The sequence below is a fragment of the Poromitra crassiceps genome, assembly GCF_964638095.1.
Source record: "Poromitra crassiceps genome assembly, chromosome: 25".
In the NCBI taxonomy this organism is placed as follows: domain Eukaryota; kingdom Metazoa; phylum Chordata; class Actinopteri; order Beryciformes; family Melamphaidae; genus Poromitra; species Poromitra crassiceps.
In genome coordinates, this window is record NC_139649.1 from 9,321,670 (window position 1) to 9,337,020 (window position 15,351).

A 15,351-nucleotide genomic window follows, 5' to 3' on the forward strand; every position below is an offset into this window, starting at 1 on the left:
TTCCAAATGATTATTTCCATTAGTTAAGACCAGTCTTTAGAGTGGATTTATGCCTGTTGCACCAACTACGCCGGTCGTAGCAATGCGCGTCCATGTGAATTGCCAGGGAATGCCCCCTGATTGGATGATGTTGCAAAAAATGTGCCTCGCGACCTGCTTGGAGCGTCACTGTGCCACTACGCTCTATCAGCCACTACTGTATGTGCATCACTACACCCTCCCTCCTCCCACCCTCCCTCGCTCCGGGGGAAAAATGGCGGCGATTGAGTGCCAGACAGTCTGAATGAAATTGAATGTAACGTTCCCAATTCTATGTATTCAATTAAAAAAAACGACCCTCAACATTTGGGAAGGCTAAGCCACACAACTAGTTCGTTATAATCGAATGTCATGCTTCGATGGCGACGTTACGACGATGAGGACGGTGAGGACTCAATCACAGCAGATCTCCGCCGATAGACTACCACAGAGATCTCTTGGCACAGTCACCTTACGCCTCCTCCTGACCAGGCGTAATATTTACGACCGGTCTTAGTGAGAAAAAGGCTTACGCCCTGTCGGTGCAACCGGCGTAGCTGTTAGGTTGTAAAGTTACGGCCAACTTAGCTTAAGACCAGTCGTAAGACCACTTGGTGCAACTGGCCCCAGTACTGTACATGGTCTGTCACATAGCTCCTCCTAACATGCTGTACTGTACATAGAGACAGTCCGCATGTCTGGGAACGCCCACAAAATGTTAAGCGGCTGGCGCGCGAGTGGGGTAAAACTGCCCATATATCTCATGGGCTGACTCACCAAAAGACGGTGCTGCGGCTCTAAACTACAGGTTTAGGGGTTCTAGAGCAGAACACAAGACGTCTGCTCAGATGTGCATTTACTGTGGTGGTTAAATACCCGATCGTGTCAGCCTGGGCTGGGCTATCAGCTAAATTCTTTGCTGAATGGATAGAACGGGGGTTTTTACCCCACCCTGACCACGCCCCCAGCCAGGCTGAGCCAGGCTGAGCCAGCTAAACCAGCGTCTATGATGAGACGTGGCCTCAACCTATGGTCTGTCACATAGCTCCTCCTAACATCATGTACTGTACATGGTCTGTCACATAGCTCCTCCTAACATCATGTACTGTACATGGTCTGTCACATAGCTCCTCCTAACATCCTACTGTACATGGTCTGTCACATAGCTCCTCCTAACATGCTGTACTGTACATGGTCTGTCACATAGCACCTCCTAACATCATGTACTGTACATGGTCTGTCACATAGCTCCTCCTAACATCCTGTACTGTACATGGTCTGTCACATAGCTCCTCCTAACATCATGTACTGTACATGGTCTGTCACATAGCTCCTCCTAACATCATGTACTGTACATGGTCTGTCACATAGCTCCTCCTAACATCATGTACTGTACATGGTCTGTCACATAGCTCCTCCTAACTGTTGAGTTACAGTCACTAATGTGAGTAATAATAATAATTGTCTCTGTATACATGTTATGGTATATCGAGTAGTGAGTAGGAACCTTTGTTGTAAAGGAGTGGTTTCCGGGGGGGAGTCGTTATTGTGGTACAGGATGTTCATGGTGAACATGGCGGTGGTCGCCAAATAAAGCTGCTGTTTAACAAGAAGTAAAGTTGTCTTCTTTTCGAGTAACATGGTAGCAGAGGATGGTTAACAACTACAGAGTCCCGCCTGGCTTCGATGAAGCGAAGCCATATGAAAGCTGGAAGAATGAGGTCGCGATTTGGACCAGAGTTACGGAGCTGGAGAAGAGCAAGCAAGCGCTCGCTGTGGTTTTGGCGCTGTCGGGGAGAGCGAGAGAAACGGCGATGGAAATACCGGTAGATGACTTGGATGCCGACACTGGCATGGAGACTTTACTTGCGAAGCTTGACAATTTGTTTCTAAAAGAAGAAAAAGACCGAACATATGAAGCGTATTCGAGCTTCGACCGGATTACGAGAGACGGTAGTGTATCCATGCTAGACTACATAATTGATTTTGAGCAACGTTACTCTCGGATGCGCAAATATAAGATGGAACTTCCTGACGCAGTATTGGCGTTCAAACTGCTTGATACTGCATGCTTGGACACAAAAGACCGACAGTTAGCTCTCACAGCATGTACAGAACTGACTTTTGCATCGATGAAGTCAGCATTGAAGAGGATATTTGGAGAAAAGGCGCCTGTCTCCAGCATGGGAATTAACCAAGAATCAGCATATATGACGGAGCAGCGACGACAGAGGGGCAAGTCATGGCCTCAAAAAGATCAACCAAAAATGCCACTGCCTGGCACAAACCCACTAGACAGGTACGGCCGCAGATCAAAGTGTGCTGTTTGTCAATCCACGTTTCACTGGGCCAAAGACTGTCCACATAAAGGTGAGCAAGTCAAGCTAACTGAAGATGGTGGAGCAGTAGAGGAGGTTAACATCACTCTGTACACAAAAGAGCCTGTCACTGAAGCAGAGATATTTCTGGCAGAGTGTTTTGGATCAGCAATTATCGACACAGCATGCACACGGACTGTGTGTGGACAAGCATGGCTAGATAGCTACAGCACTGGACTAAGCCAGAAGGAGGTGAATGTTTTGAGGAAAACAGAAACACGCAGTCATAGACCATTCAGGTTTGGAGATGGAAAAGTGGTATTTTCCACTAAAAAGTTAAATATTCCTGCAAAGATTGGAGAGACTAGATGTCATATTGAAACAGAGATAGTCCCAGCTAACGTTCCACTGCTTTTGAGCAAAGCCTCCATGAAAAGAGCAGGGACGATACTAGATATGGAAAATGACAAAGCGGTCATGTTTAACAAACCTGTAAAACTTGAATTTACAAGCTCTGGTCACTATTGTGTGAACATCATGGACAATAAAGAAAAGAAAAATGAGCAGAAAGAAAGCCAATGTGAGGATGAAATTCTGATAATCACAGAAGAAATGAGCTCAGCAACAAAGCAGAAAATGTTGTTGAAGCTTCATAAACAATTTGCTCATGCTTCAGCCGACAAACTCCAGAGGCTTCTGAAGAGTTCAGGCAATAAAGATACAGAATGTGACGCCATCCTTCACAAAATTGTAAGTGAATGTGAAATATGTCAAAGATACAGTAAAACTACGCCAAAGCCTGCTGTTGGTCTACCACTGGCATCTCAGTACAATGAGACTGTAGCTGTAGATCTGCATGAACTTGAACCAGGTGTGTGGTATCTCCACATTTAGTAGGGTCATCTGTGGCACTTCCGTGACCGTGGAGAGCGAAGGTCCGTTTCTCAATGGATTTGTCATCTAGGAGGGTTAATAAACAAATTTAGCCGGGGTGTATTTTTAAAAAAGGCGGGGAAAATATTTGAGAGACCAAAATCCAAAATGGCTGCTGTGGAAATTAACTTTTTAATGCTTTGACCTACAATGATGCACAATACATGGTTTCAGAGCTTATTCTGGTCAAGGAATACATATTTGGTGTTTATATAATGATTTGACCTATTTCTGACCTTCAAATCCAAGATGGCTGCCAATTTTGAGGCAGTTTTTTCAAAATCGTCATAGAGCCTTCATATTAGGCTTGAATGACAGGTCTTCTCATGATGAGTTGAATAATATACAGTATAAGTACACAGAAGTAATCTCTGAGGTCAATAAAGTCAATGTTTGTGTGTAAACAACAGTTGCTGATTTGCGGTTTCCCATTAAATAGGGTAGGCTACTCAGAATATGGTGTCCAGTTCATGCCATCACATTTTCATAATGAACCAAAAACAATTTTGCACTATAGCCTAACATAAAATAGTATTCTGTATGCAAAGCTAGCAAGGTTAGTTGCTTGAGCTGAATTTAAAGGTCAACTCAAAACAAACAATGAAATTAACTTTGAAATTAAAACTGAATCCTAGGCTACTAAATTTCATCAGCACACAGTAAAGGAAACTTGTCTTTGAACTCAGCTGACTGTCTAGTCCTAATCCCTGTTGTGCAATGTCCCTTTTCAGTGAAGTTTTTGTTTTTGTTAAGAGTATGGACTTTTAATCTTGACCTTGTTGGTAGGCAACGGCCATTTTTCAGTCAAGCATTTTCAGATTAGCTCAGTCAGTCTGTGAAGCAGTCAGTGTCAGCACTTGCGCGAGCTCGCTTTTTCTCTAACTACGGTAATGTTAACATTACACACTTTAAGACACTTTGTTTGAGGATATCAACGTTATTCACTAGTCTAAAGATAGTTCTACCATCAAGAACATATAAAACAAAAGCAAAAACCATTTTTATTTGCAGAAGTCATCATTGATATTTGGTGTTAGCTAACGTTAGGTAACGTTATTATTTTTAGCTAAAGTTAATGTTATCTGTCTCCACACTTCTGTCAACTGACATATGCATTTGCTTTTGAAAATAAACAGCCTGGCTTGCTTAAGCATAACTGAAGATTAAATAGAAATATAACATGACGAATGCATGTACCGATTGGTTGCCCCATCTTCCCAGGAGGTGGTGGTGTAAACATCATCAAATTTATCAAGTCCTGACCAGTCTTGGGCTTTTAATTGTAAGCTGTCCCATTTGCCTTGATTTATTGTATCGGTGGGCTTGCAAGGCTTGTCACATTTTAGGACACATTCATAGGACATTGTGTGCTTTGTCTTTCATTGGGAGGGAAAGCAACTCGCTATTATATTACTGTTATATTATATTGCTGTTATACGCTGTTTATTTTCAAAAGCAAATGCATATGTCAGTTGACAGAATTGTGGAGACAGATAACATTAACTTTAGCTAAAAATAATAACGTTACCTAACGTTAGCTAACACCAAATATCAATGATGACTTCTGCAAATAAAAATTGTTTTTGCTTTTGTTTTATATGTTCTTGTAGACTAGTGAATAACGATGATAACCTCAAACAAAGTTTTCTTTTTATATATATTCCCCCCCCCCCCGATTTTTTTTATCCCATTTTTATCCCCCATTAGTGCTAACGTAATTTCTTTATCCTGGTTGCTACTCCACCCTCTGCCGATCTGGGGAGAGCCGAAACTGGCTCCATGCTTCCTCCGAGACATGGGCAGTTAGCCAGCCGCTTCTTTTCACCTGACAGGGGAAGCTTCACCGGTAGGACATAGCACGTGGGAGGTTCACACTATTCCAACCAGTTCCCCTCCCTCTGAACAGGCGCCCTTAACGACCAGAGGAGGAACCACATTAGCAACCAGGATATTGCATGTTTTTGGTGAAGGGGGTTCCTATATGAAGGAAACCCCCGGGAGGCACGGGGAGAACATGCAAACTCCACACAGAAAGGCCCTTTTGATGACCCCACCCGGGCGGTGGGCACTCGAGGACATGTGGACGGGCACGCATTCCTTCAGCGTTCACATCGTCCCAGGTGGGAATCGAACCCACGACCTTCGAGCTGTGAGGCGATAGTGCTTACCACTACACCACCGTACCTCCTTTTATATCCTCAAACAAAGTGTCTTAAAGTGTGTAATGTTAACATTAGTTAGAGAAAAAGCGAGCTCGCGCAAGTGCTGACACTGACTGCTTCACAGACTGACTGAGCTAATCTGAAAATGCTTGACTGAAAAAGGGCCGTTGCCTACCAACAAGGTCAAGATTAAAAGTCCATACTCTTAACAAAAACTAAAACTTCACTGAAAAGGGACATTGCACAACAGGGATTAGGACTAGACAGTCAGCTGAGTTCAAAGACAAGTTTCCTTTACTGTGTGCTGATGAAATTTAGTAGCCTAGGATTCAGTTTTAATTTCAAAGTTAATTTCATTGTTTGTTTTGAGTTGACCTTTAAATTCAGCTCAAGCAACTAACCTTGCTAGCTTTGCATACAGAATATTATTTTATGTTAGGCTATAGTGCAAAATAGTTTTTGGTTCATTATGAAAATGTGATGGGATGAACTGGACACCATATTCTCAGTAGCCTACCCTATTTAATGGGAAACCGCAAATCAGCAACTGTTGTTTACACACAAACATTTACTTTAATGACCTCAGAGATTACTTCTGTGTACTTATACTGTATATTATTCAACTCATCATGAGAAGACCTGTCATTCAAGCCTAATATGAAGGCTCTATGACGATTTTGAAAAAACTGCCTTTTAGAGCTCAAAAATGGCAGCCATCTTGGATTTGAAGGTAAAAAATAAGTCAAATCATTATATAAACACCAAATATGTATTCCTTGACCAGAATAAGCTCTGAAACCATGTATTGTGCATCATTGTAGGTCAAACCATTAAAAAGTTCATTTCCACGGCAGACATTTTGGATTTTGGTCTCAAATATTTTCCACGCCTTTTTTAAAAATACACCCCGGCTAAATTTGTTTATTAACCCTCCTAGATGACAAATCCATTGAGAAACGGACCTTCGCTCTCCACGGTCACGGAAGTGCCACAGATGACCCTACTAATTATTGATCAGTTCACCAGGTTCAGTGCAGGCAGCGTTCTGACCACAAAGAAGTCATCTGAAATAGTGAAACATTTTGTCCATGATTGGATAAGTGTGCATGGTCCACCTCAGAAACTGTTTAGCGACAATGGGGGAGAGTTTAACAATGATGAAGTGAGAGATATGGCGGAAAACTTTGGCATTGAAATAAAGACAACAGCTGCCTACAGCCCATGGAGCAATGGACTTCTTGAGCGACACAACCAAACACTCACTGAAAGTGAAGGCAAGCCACTGTTGTGACTGGAGCACGGCAATGGACTGGGCTCTTATGGCCAAAAACACCATGCAAAGTGTCCATGGCTATAGTCCGCATCAATTAGTTTTTGGACAAAACCCCAACCTGCCCTCTGTACTGACAGATAAACCCCCAGCTCTAGAAGGAACGACAAAGAGTGAATGGGTGGCAAAACACATATCTGCTTTACATGCATCGAGGAAGGCTTTTACAGAAGCAGAATGCTCAGAAAGAATACGGAGAGCGCTGCGGAAACAACTACGTCATACAGATGAAAAATATGAAAGTGGAGACAAAGTGTACTACAAGAGAGTGGATTGCCCGGAGTGGAAAGGACCAGGAGTTGTCATCGGTCAGGACGGCGCAGTGGTGTTTGTCAGACACGGAGGCACCTGCGTTAGGGTGCATTATCTCAGATTGAGAAAAGTGAATACAGAAAATGTGGATCATAACACAAATACCGAAAATGACACAGACCTTGACCAAGGACAGGAGATTGCACAGAACATAGAGGACACAGAAGACAGTGTAACTGAGGTGCAACAAGGTCTGAGTCAAATGGAGCCACCAGGAATAACCACTAGGGTGCAGAACGAAGAAGAGCATCACACAAATGACAATGCAGGTGATACACAGCAGGGAACAGATGTCACTCTGAAACCAGGACAAATTGTGAAATACAGAGATAAAGACAGAGGTATTTTGCACACAGCTAAAGTCTTGGGGCGTGCAGGCAAAGCCACGGGTAAATACAAAAACTGGTACAACTTGCTGTATATTGAGCCTATTAATGTTGCAGGCACTACAGATTCAACTGATATCTCAAGCGTAGAGAACCTGCATGTAGAAACAAATGTTGATACTGATGTAAGTGATGATGTATTTGTGGTGGGGGATGTCTCTTTTAACTTGGCAAAACATGAGGAGATAAAGAACTGGAATAATAACGGTGTGTATGACGAGGTTAAGGATGAGGGACAGAGGTGTATTTCCACCAGATGGGTATGTACCCTCAAAGAGACACTCACTGGGACTGTACCTAAAGCACGGCTTGTAGCTAGAGGTTTTGAGGAGCTAGAGGTGTCAGAGCTGCAAAAGGACTCACCCACATGTGCTACAGAGTCTCTTCGGCTACTTGTGGCCGTGATTTGTCAAAGACAGTGGCCACTCCATTCTATGGATATCAAATCTGCATTTCTGCAGGGAATGCAACTATCACATGACATTTATATCAGACCCCCTCCTGAGGCTGAGACTAAAGGGATATTATGGAAACTGAAAAAGTGTGTGTATGGTCTGGCCGACGCCTCCCTGTACTGGTACAACAGAGTAAAGGAAATAGTGTTGACAGCAGGAGGACAAATGTCTCAGGTTGATCCAGCTGTTTTCTATTGGCTAGATCAGGACTATGCGGTGACTGGGGTTCTTGCCTGCCATGTAGATGATTTCATATGGGGGGGCACACATAGTTTCTCCACAACAGTGATACCTCAGCTCAGGTCTGCACTCCAAGTTGGACGTGAAGAGCATGACAACTTTTGTTATGTGGGAATAGACTTTGTGAGCGTAGACAGAAAAGTGCAAATACACCAGGAAACATACATCCAGCATATGCAGCCCATACCTATAGATCCTTCACGGGCTGTAGAACAAGACTCAGCTCTTGGTGAGAAGGAAAAAGAACAGCTCAGGTCTAAGATAGGCCAAATCCTCTGGGTTGCACGACAGAGTAGGCCTGATGTAATGTTTGATGCCAGCAACTTGGCGTCAGGCATAAAAAATGCAACTGTTCAAAATATTCATGAAGCAAACAGGATTGTGTGTAAAATTAAGTCCAAGAAGGTATCACTGAACTTCCAACACTTGGGCAGAGATAGTGCCTTGAAGATTATTGTGTTCAGTGATGCCTCTTTTGGCAATCTCTCTGACGGTGGCACTCAGGGAGGACACCTGATTCTTCTAATGGGGGAGAATGGAAAGTTCTCACCCCTTTCTTGGCAGTCAAAGAGAGTCAAGAGGGTTGTGCGTAGCACTCTTGCAGGTGAAACACTGGCAATGTCAGATGGGATTGACAATGCTATCTTTTTGGCTACTCTCTTCTCTGAACTGACTACTGGGGACACTGAACACATTACACCGATAACATGTGTCACAGATAATCATTCACTGGCTGATGCACTGAAGTCCACAAAGTCAGTCACAGAGAAAAGACTTCGCCTCGAAATTAGCAGTATCAAAGAACTTATCCACACCCAGAAAGTTGAGCGAGTTCTTTGGTATAATACCAAAGAACAACTTGCGGACTGTCTCACTAAAAAGGGGGCATCAGCTCTCCTACTGCTTAAGGCGCTTAGTGAAGGACAGTGGGAACTTGGTTAGGAACAGTTTTTTTTTGAGTCACCTGTTTTTGGTTTTCTCATTTTCAAAGCAGTGTAAACTTGAGTAAGAACAAAATTCTATCCTTGAGCCAAATGTTATGACTTGTTGCATTTATGTTTGTTTTTTTTATACAAGGGAGGCCACATGGCTCTAGTTGAGTACTTGTTATATTAATGCTACTTTAATGCATTTGTTTTTTTGTTTTTGTTTTCTTTTAAGAGAGAGGGAATTTGTTGAGTTACAGTCACTAATGTGAGTAATAATAATAATTGTCTCTGTATACATGTTATGGTATATCGAGTAGTGAGTAGGAACCTTTGTTGTAAAGGAGTGGTTTCCGGGGGGGAGTCGTTATTGTGGTACAGGATGTTCATGGTGAACATGGCGGTGGTCGCCAAATAAAGCTGCTGTTTAACAAGAAGTAAAGTTGTCTTCTTTTCGAGTAACACTAACATCCTGTACTGTACATGGTCTGTCACATAGCTCCTCCTAACATCCTGTACTGTACATGGTCTGTCACATAGCTCCTCCTAACATCATGTACTGTACATGGTCTGTCACATAGCTCCTCCTAACATGCTGTACTGTACATGGTCTGTCACATAGCTCCTCTAACATCCTACTGTACATGGTCTGTCACATAGCTCCTCCTAACATGCTGTACTGTACATGGTCTGTCACATAGCCTATTGTTTAGGCTAAATTACTGTAGTTTTAAACTTTTTTCCCCCATTGTTCTCAGGTGTGACAAGGCCCAAAATGATCACTATAAGCGGAGTATCCATCACTATAAGCGAATTATTTAAACAGCATGTGTATAGGAATGATTCGGGACAAAGCTTTTTGATCAATATAACCGTGATCACTATGAGCGGATTCCACTGTATAATGGTAAAGCCCCATATTGGTAAGAAATGCTGAATAGATGCCAATATAAGGTTCATACCAAAGTTGAGGCAAACATCAATATTATAGGCAGCCATTTCAACACTGTAAAATATCTCTGCCTCTGTGCCTACGTGAATCATGTAATCGATGTGCAATCAGTGATGATGACTAATATTACATTAGAGTCTAATGTAGACCATATCTCACTGCAGCTGAAGCAGTGGAAATAATGGCTGTTGTAGTGGAGGCTACAGGAAGTCATGTCCTCCTGGTAGAATGCAATGATTGGTTGCAAGCAGCAATGACTGCGATGTTGTTGCAGTTTAATTCTGGCGGATGTTTCAGTACCTCGGACAGCAACACCACGGAAGTGTGTCATGCTTCATTAGTACTAATTCTGACTGCACACCTGAGAGAGAGAGAGAGAGAGAGAGAGAGACTCTGAGAGAGAGAGAGAGACAGAGAGAGAGAGAGAGAGAGAGACTCTGAGAGAGAGAGAGAGAGAGAGAGAGAGAGAGAGACTCTGAGAGAGAGAGAGAGAGAGAGAGAGAGAGAGAGAGCGAGAGCGAGAGAGAGAGAGAGAGACTCTGAGAGAGAGAGAGAGAGAGAGAGAGAGAGAGAGAGAGAGTACTGTGGAAAAGACTTGCCACACACCATTGTTCAAATTGAGGTAAAAAAACGAGAGGGCGACCACAGATCTAAGACATGTACAGAACTAACTCTTGAACTAAGGAGAGAAAAGTTAAGGAGACAAGGCAAGTGTTTGGTGTGTCTGGGTAGCAGGCATGTTGCGATAAAGTTAATCTCATCATCTCATCTCATCTCATCATAATTTTAGGGTGCACGAAATGACCTGTGAAGAGTGTGGTCGAAGACACCACAAAGCAGTCTGCCCTCAATTAGGCAGTCAAGAGGAAAGGCAGTCAAGAGGAAAGGCAGACAGGGAAGCACAGAACAACAGGCTAGAACTGCAATGAATAGTCGATCGATTAGTCGATCGACAAGAAAATTAATCGCCAACTATTTTCATAATCAATTGTCGTTTGTACGGTTATACTAAGATTATCTCGTTCCAGCTTCTTAAATGAATGAATATATGAATGAACGTTTTATTTTCATGTCAGGACAATTCCTTAACCCATCCCATATGGGATGATGTGAATATTTTCTGTGTTCTTTAGTCTTACAGTATGACAGTAAACTGATTATCTTTGGGTTGTGGAGTGTTTGTCAGGACAAAAGAAAACATTTGAGGAGGTCATCGTGGGCTGTGGGCAGGGCCGCTGGAAGTCATTTTAAGCAGGGGGTGCTGGGAGGAAGGGACGTTTTTTTTTTACATTTTTTTGCCATATTTAGAGGAATATCTCATTTTAAATTAACATCAGGATACTGTTGTGATGTAATTATTCAGTATTTTCTCCTTTTCCCACTCATTCAGAGCAAAGAGGGAGATATATAGCATGATGATAATGCTCTATATCTCCCTATTTGCTCTGAATACACCAGTTAACATGACACAGACTTAACATGATAGAAATATTATCAGCAAACTTAATGACTAGACTAATTATTCTGATCTGAATGGCATATATCAAGAAACATTGACTCCTCTCTTTACTGTATAGTGGGAGGTGCATTTTTGAGTAGGCTATTAAAATAGCATGTCAAGTTCACATTTCTTTATTGCCAGATTAAACAATTCGTATTGGTTGTTGGTTGGTTCAACACAACATGTGCGTGCATGCGCGCTTCTTCTTCTTCTCTAGCCTACAAGCATGTAACTTCCTTGATTGTTATTGTTGATAATTCTATTTAAATAGGCTACATTTTCATTTCCAGAAACAAAAACAAAAATTGGAAAAAATTGGAAAAAATTGGAAAAAATCTATAGGGTGCTGCAGCACCTGCAGCACCCCTACTTCCCGCGGCCCTGGCTGTGGGGAAAAAGTGATCGACATTTTTCGCCATTTCGTGACATTTTATAGACCAAACGACTAATTGATTAGTCGAGAAAATAATCAACGGATTAATGGGGGCGGCTTTAGCTCAGGAGGTAGAGCGGGTCGGCCAATGACGCAAGGGTTGACGGTTCGATCCCCGCTCCCTCCCAGCTGCTGTCGTTGTGTCCTTGGGCAAGACACTTAACCCTCCTTGCTCCCGCGTGGCAGCCTGCCGCCATCGGTGTATGAATGTAGACTACCTACTGATTGTAAAGCGCTTTGGATAAAAGCGCTATATAAATGCAGACCATTTACCATTAATTGATAATGAAAATAATCGTTAGTTGCGCGTTTTTATCAGAGAAGATATCTCCAGAGCACTTAACCTGCCAGTGATAGATAAAGAAGCACTGAATGTTTACGTATTTGGCTCTAAAACATCTAAAAGAGTTCTACTTGCAGGAAGGTGAAGGTGCGTTTGATCAACCGAGATAATCAAAGCATCGAGGTTCAGCTATTGGAAACACGCAGAGTGAGCTCTTCAATCAGCAAAATGCCAAGTGAAACGATAAGGAATGACTTGGAGGCCAAAGGAACGCCCATGGCTGACATCCCCATGAGAGGAATGGAATCAGATGAAGTGGAAGCCCTAATTGGAGGAGACCAGTACTGGAGATTAGTCACGGGGAAAATTGGAAAACTGAAAACGGCCTAGTCGCACTGGAAAATATGTTTGGATGGCTGGCACAAGAAGAGGTCACCACTCTGAACATGAACATCATCAGTGAAGTTGTTGTCATCAAAGTAACGCATGTTTGCGTTGGAGAGGATCAGGCACCCTCAAACCAGTTGTGCAGCTTTTGGGAGATAGAATCACTTTGAATCCATAATGAAGAATCACATTCTGAGATGGATGAAAAGGCTGTGAAAAGATTTGGAAATGGTGAAGTGTGTTGGAGGTTGATATGAATTCAGCCTACCCTGGAAAAATGAGCGGTTGACTATAGTTTCCAATTATGTCACAGCAAAAGATAGGTTAGATAATCCGATCACAAGGTTGAAAAATAACCAAGTTCTTCTCGACAGATACGATGAAGTTCTTCAAAATGATCAGGACATAGTGGAACTGGCAGAAGATCATGAGACTAATGGGCCCGTTTACTACTCACCTCATCCTGCAGTGATCAAAGCTAAGAGTCGTAAAGCTTAAGAGTCATATTTGATGCCTCTTCTAATGAGAAAAATAACTGTTGAGTGTCTGCATGTAGGCCCCAACTATAATCCAGATCTTTTGAGCATTTTAATTAAGCTTAGGCAATATCCAGTGGCTTTAATGGCCAATATCAAAAGAGCCTTTCTACAAATGGCCCTCAATAATAAGGATGCACTGAGAGTCCTGTGCACGGCAAGCAAATGTCACAAAGGGAGATCGAGGTGAAAACGCTAAGGATGACGAGGGTTCCGTTTGGCGCATCTTTGAGTCCATTTCTGTTAGCTGCTACCACCAGACAACACGAAGAAGAAAACCACAAGGTTGTTCAAACAATAAGAGAGTTCCTTTATAACTGTATAAGTGGAGCCGATGACTGACAATGTGCAGCTGCGGAACTGTGTGTGAAGGCTAGAGAATGTGGGAATGGATCTTTGTGAGTGGGAAAACGAATAGCTCTGAGCTGCAACGAGAACGGTCACCAGAAGAAGTGAATGCTTCAGGTTTTTAGGCCTATAGAAATTCTGGGTGATGTTTCAGCACCCCGGACAGCGACACCATGGGAGTGTGTCATGCTCTGTTGGTACTGTACCAATGCTGCACACCTGAGAGAGAGAGACAGAGTGAATGCAGTGGAAAAGACTTTTGCCACACACCACTGTTCCACCTCCCTTTTCCGCTTAAAATTAGTATTGTGATTTTTTTATCCCATTTTTATCCCCCGTTAGTGCTCATTTTAATTGATTTATCCTGGTTGCTGCTCCACCCTCTGCCAGTCTGGGGAGAGCCGAAACTGGCTCCATGCTTCCTCCGAGACATGGGCCGCTTCTTTTTCACCTGACAGGGGGAAGCTTCACCGGCAGGACATAGTACGTGGGAGGATCACGCTATTCCAACGAGTTCCCCTCCCTCCGAACAGGCGCCCCGAACGACCAGAGGAGGCACCACATCAGCGACCAGGATATTGCATGTTTTGGTGAAGGGGTTCCTATATGAAGGAAACCCCCAGGGGCAGGGGCGGACTGGGATCATAATTCAGGCCGGGCATTAGATACCAAGCAGGCCAGGCCGATACGGGCCGACGCGCGCAAAAAATTTGGGGTGTTTGAAGCTCAATTTGGGCCGTTTGAAGCCCAATTTGGGCCGTTTGAAGCCAGATTTGGGTCGTTTAAAGCCAGATTTGGGCTGTTTGAAGCCCGATTTGGGCCGTTTGAAGCCCAATTTGGGCCGTTTGAAGCCCAATTTGGGCCAAGTCCAATTTTACAATGAGATGCACCCACTTTAAACCTGAATAAAGTAATAAAACCACTAGTAAACCAGTAGGCGGCGCCTGGCCTGCTGTTCAGTGAGTGGCCTGGCCTGGTCTGCAAAAAAAAAAAAAAAAATTGGCAGGCCAGGCCACCGGGCATTTGCCCGATGTGCCCGATTATGCAGTCCGCCACTGCCCAGGGGGCATGGAGAGAACATGCAAACTCCACACAGGAATATTTTAATTGCAGCAAAGAAGTCAGCCTCCTGATATTTGCACCACAGATGCTACTGTATGGGTGATGCTGATGCACACAGACACTGAACCCTAGCGGCCCAGCCACAGTCATCTCTCTGGTGAAAGGAGTGGGCGGTGCTTTGGAGTAGAGGCTCACTTCTGTCCACAGATTGCCTAAAATCTAGGCTGAAAGAAGATTGTCTGTGATGTACAGTAGTTCCCTCTGAGAGGACATTCTGACGTTTTTGTCTTGGGGCTGTCAACTCACACACACACACACACACGCACGCACGCACGCACACACACACGCACACACACACACACACACGCACACAGAACACAGAACACAGAACAGCACACACAGTGACTGAGTGGTAACACATTTCCTTGCACCAGATGGTCATGCTTGCATCCCTGCAGAGGCTTGTGCTCCTCCATGAAGGCAGAAACAGCTAGCAGTGTTACTGAGCTACTGTGGAAGCACATTTAATACAACTCTTCACTTCTCTGGAGACTAATTCTGATTTGCCATATGTCTGTCAGCCTAAATACACTGATCGACAACAAGGGGGGGTCAGTTTTTTATTATAGTTTTCTTTAAACCTTCGGTCAATGTCGTGGTTTGCAGAGTCCTGGCCCAGAGCTGAATTTATCAAATAAGGAATGGAGGCCACTAGTGTTCTCGCTCTGTCCTCAGCAGCTCATTACTAACATCACTCGTCTCTTATCTC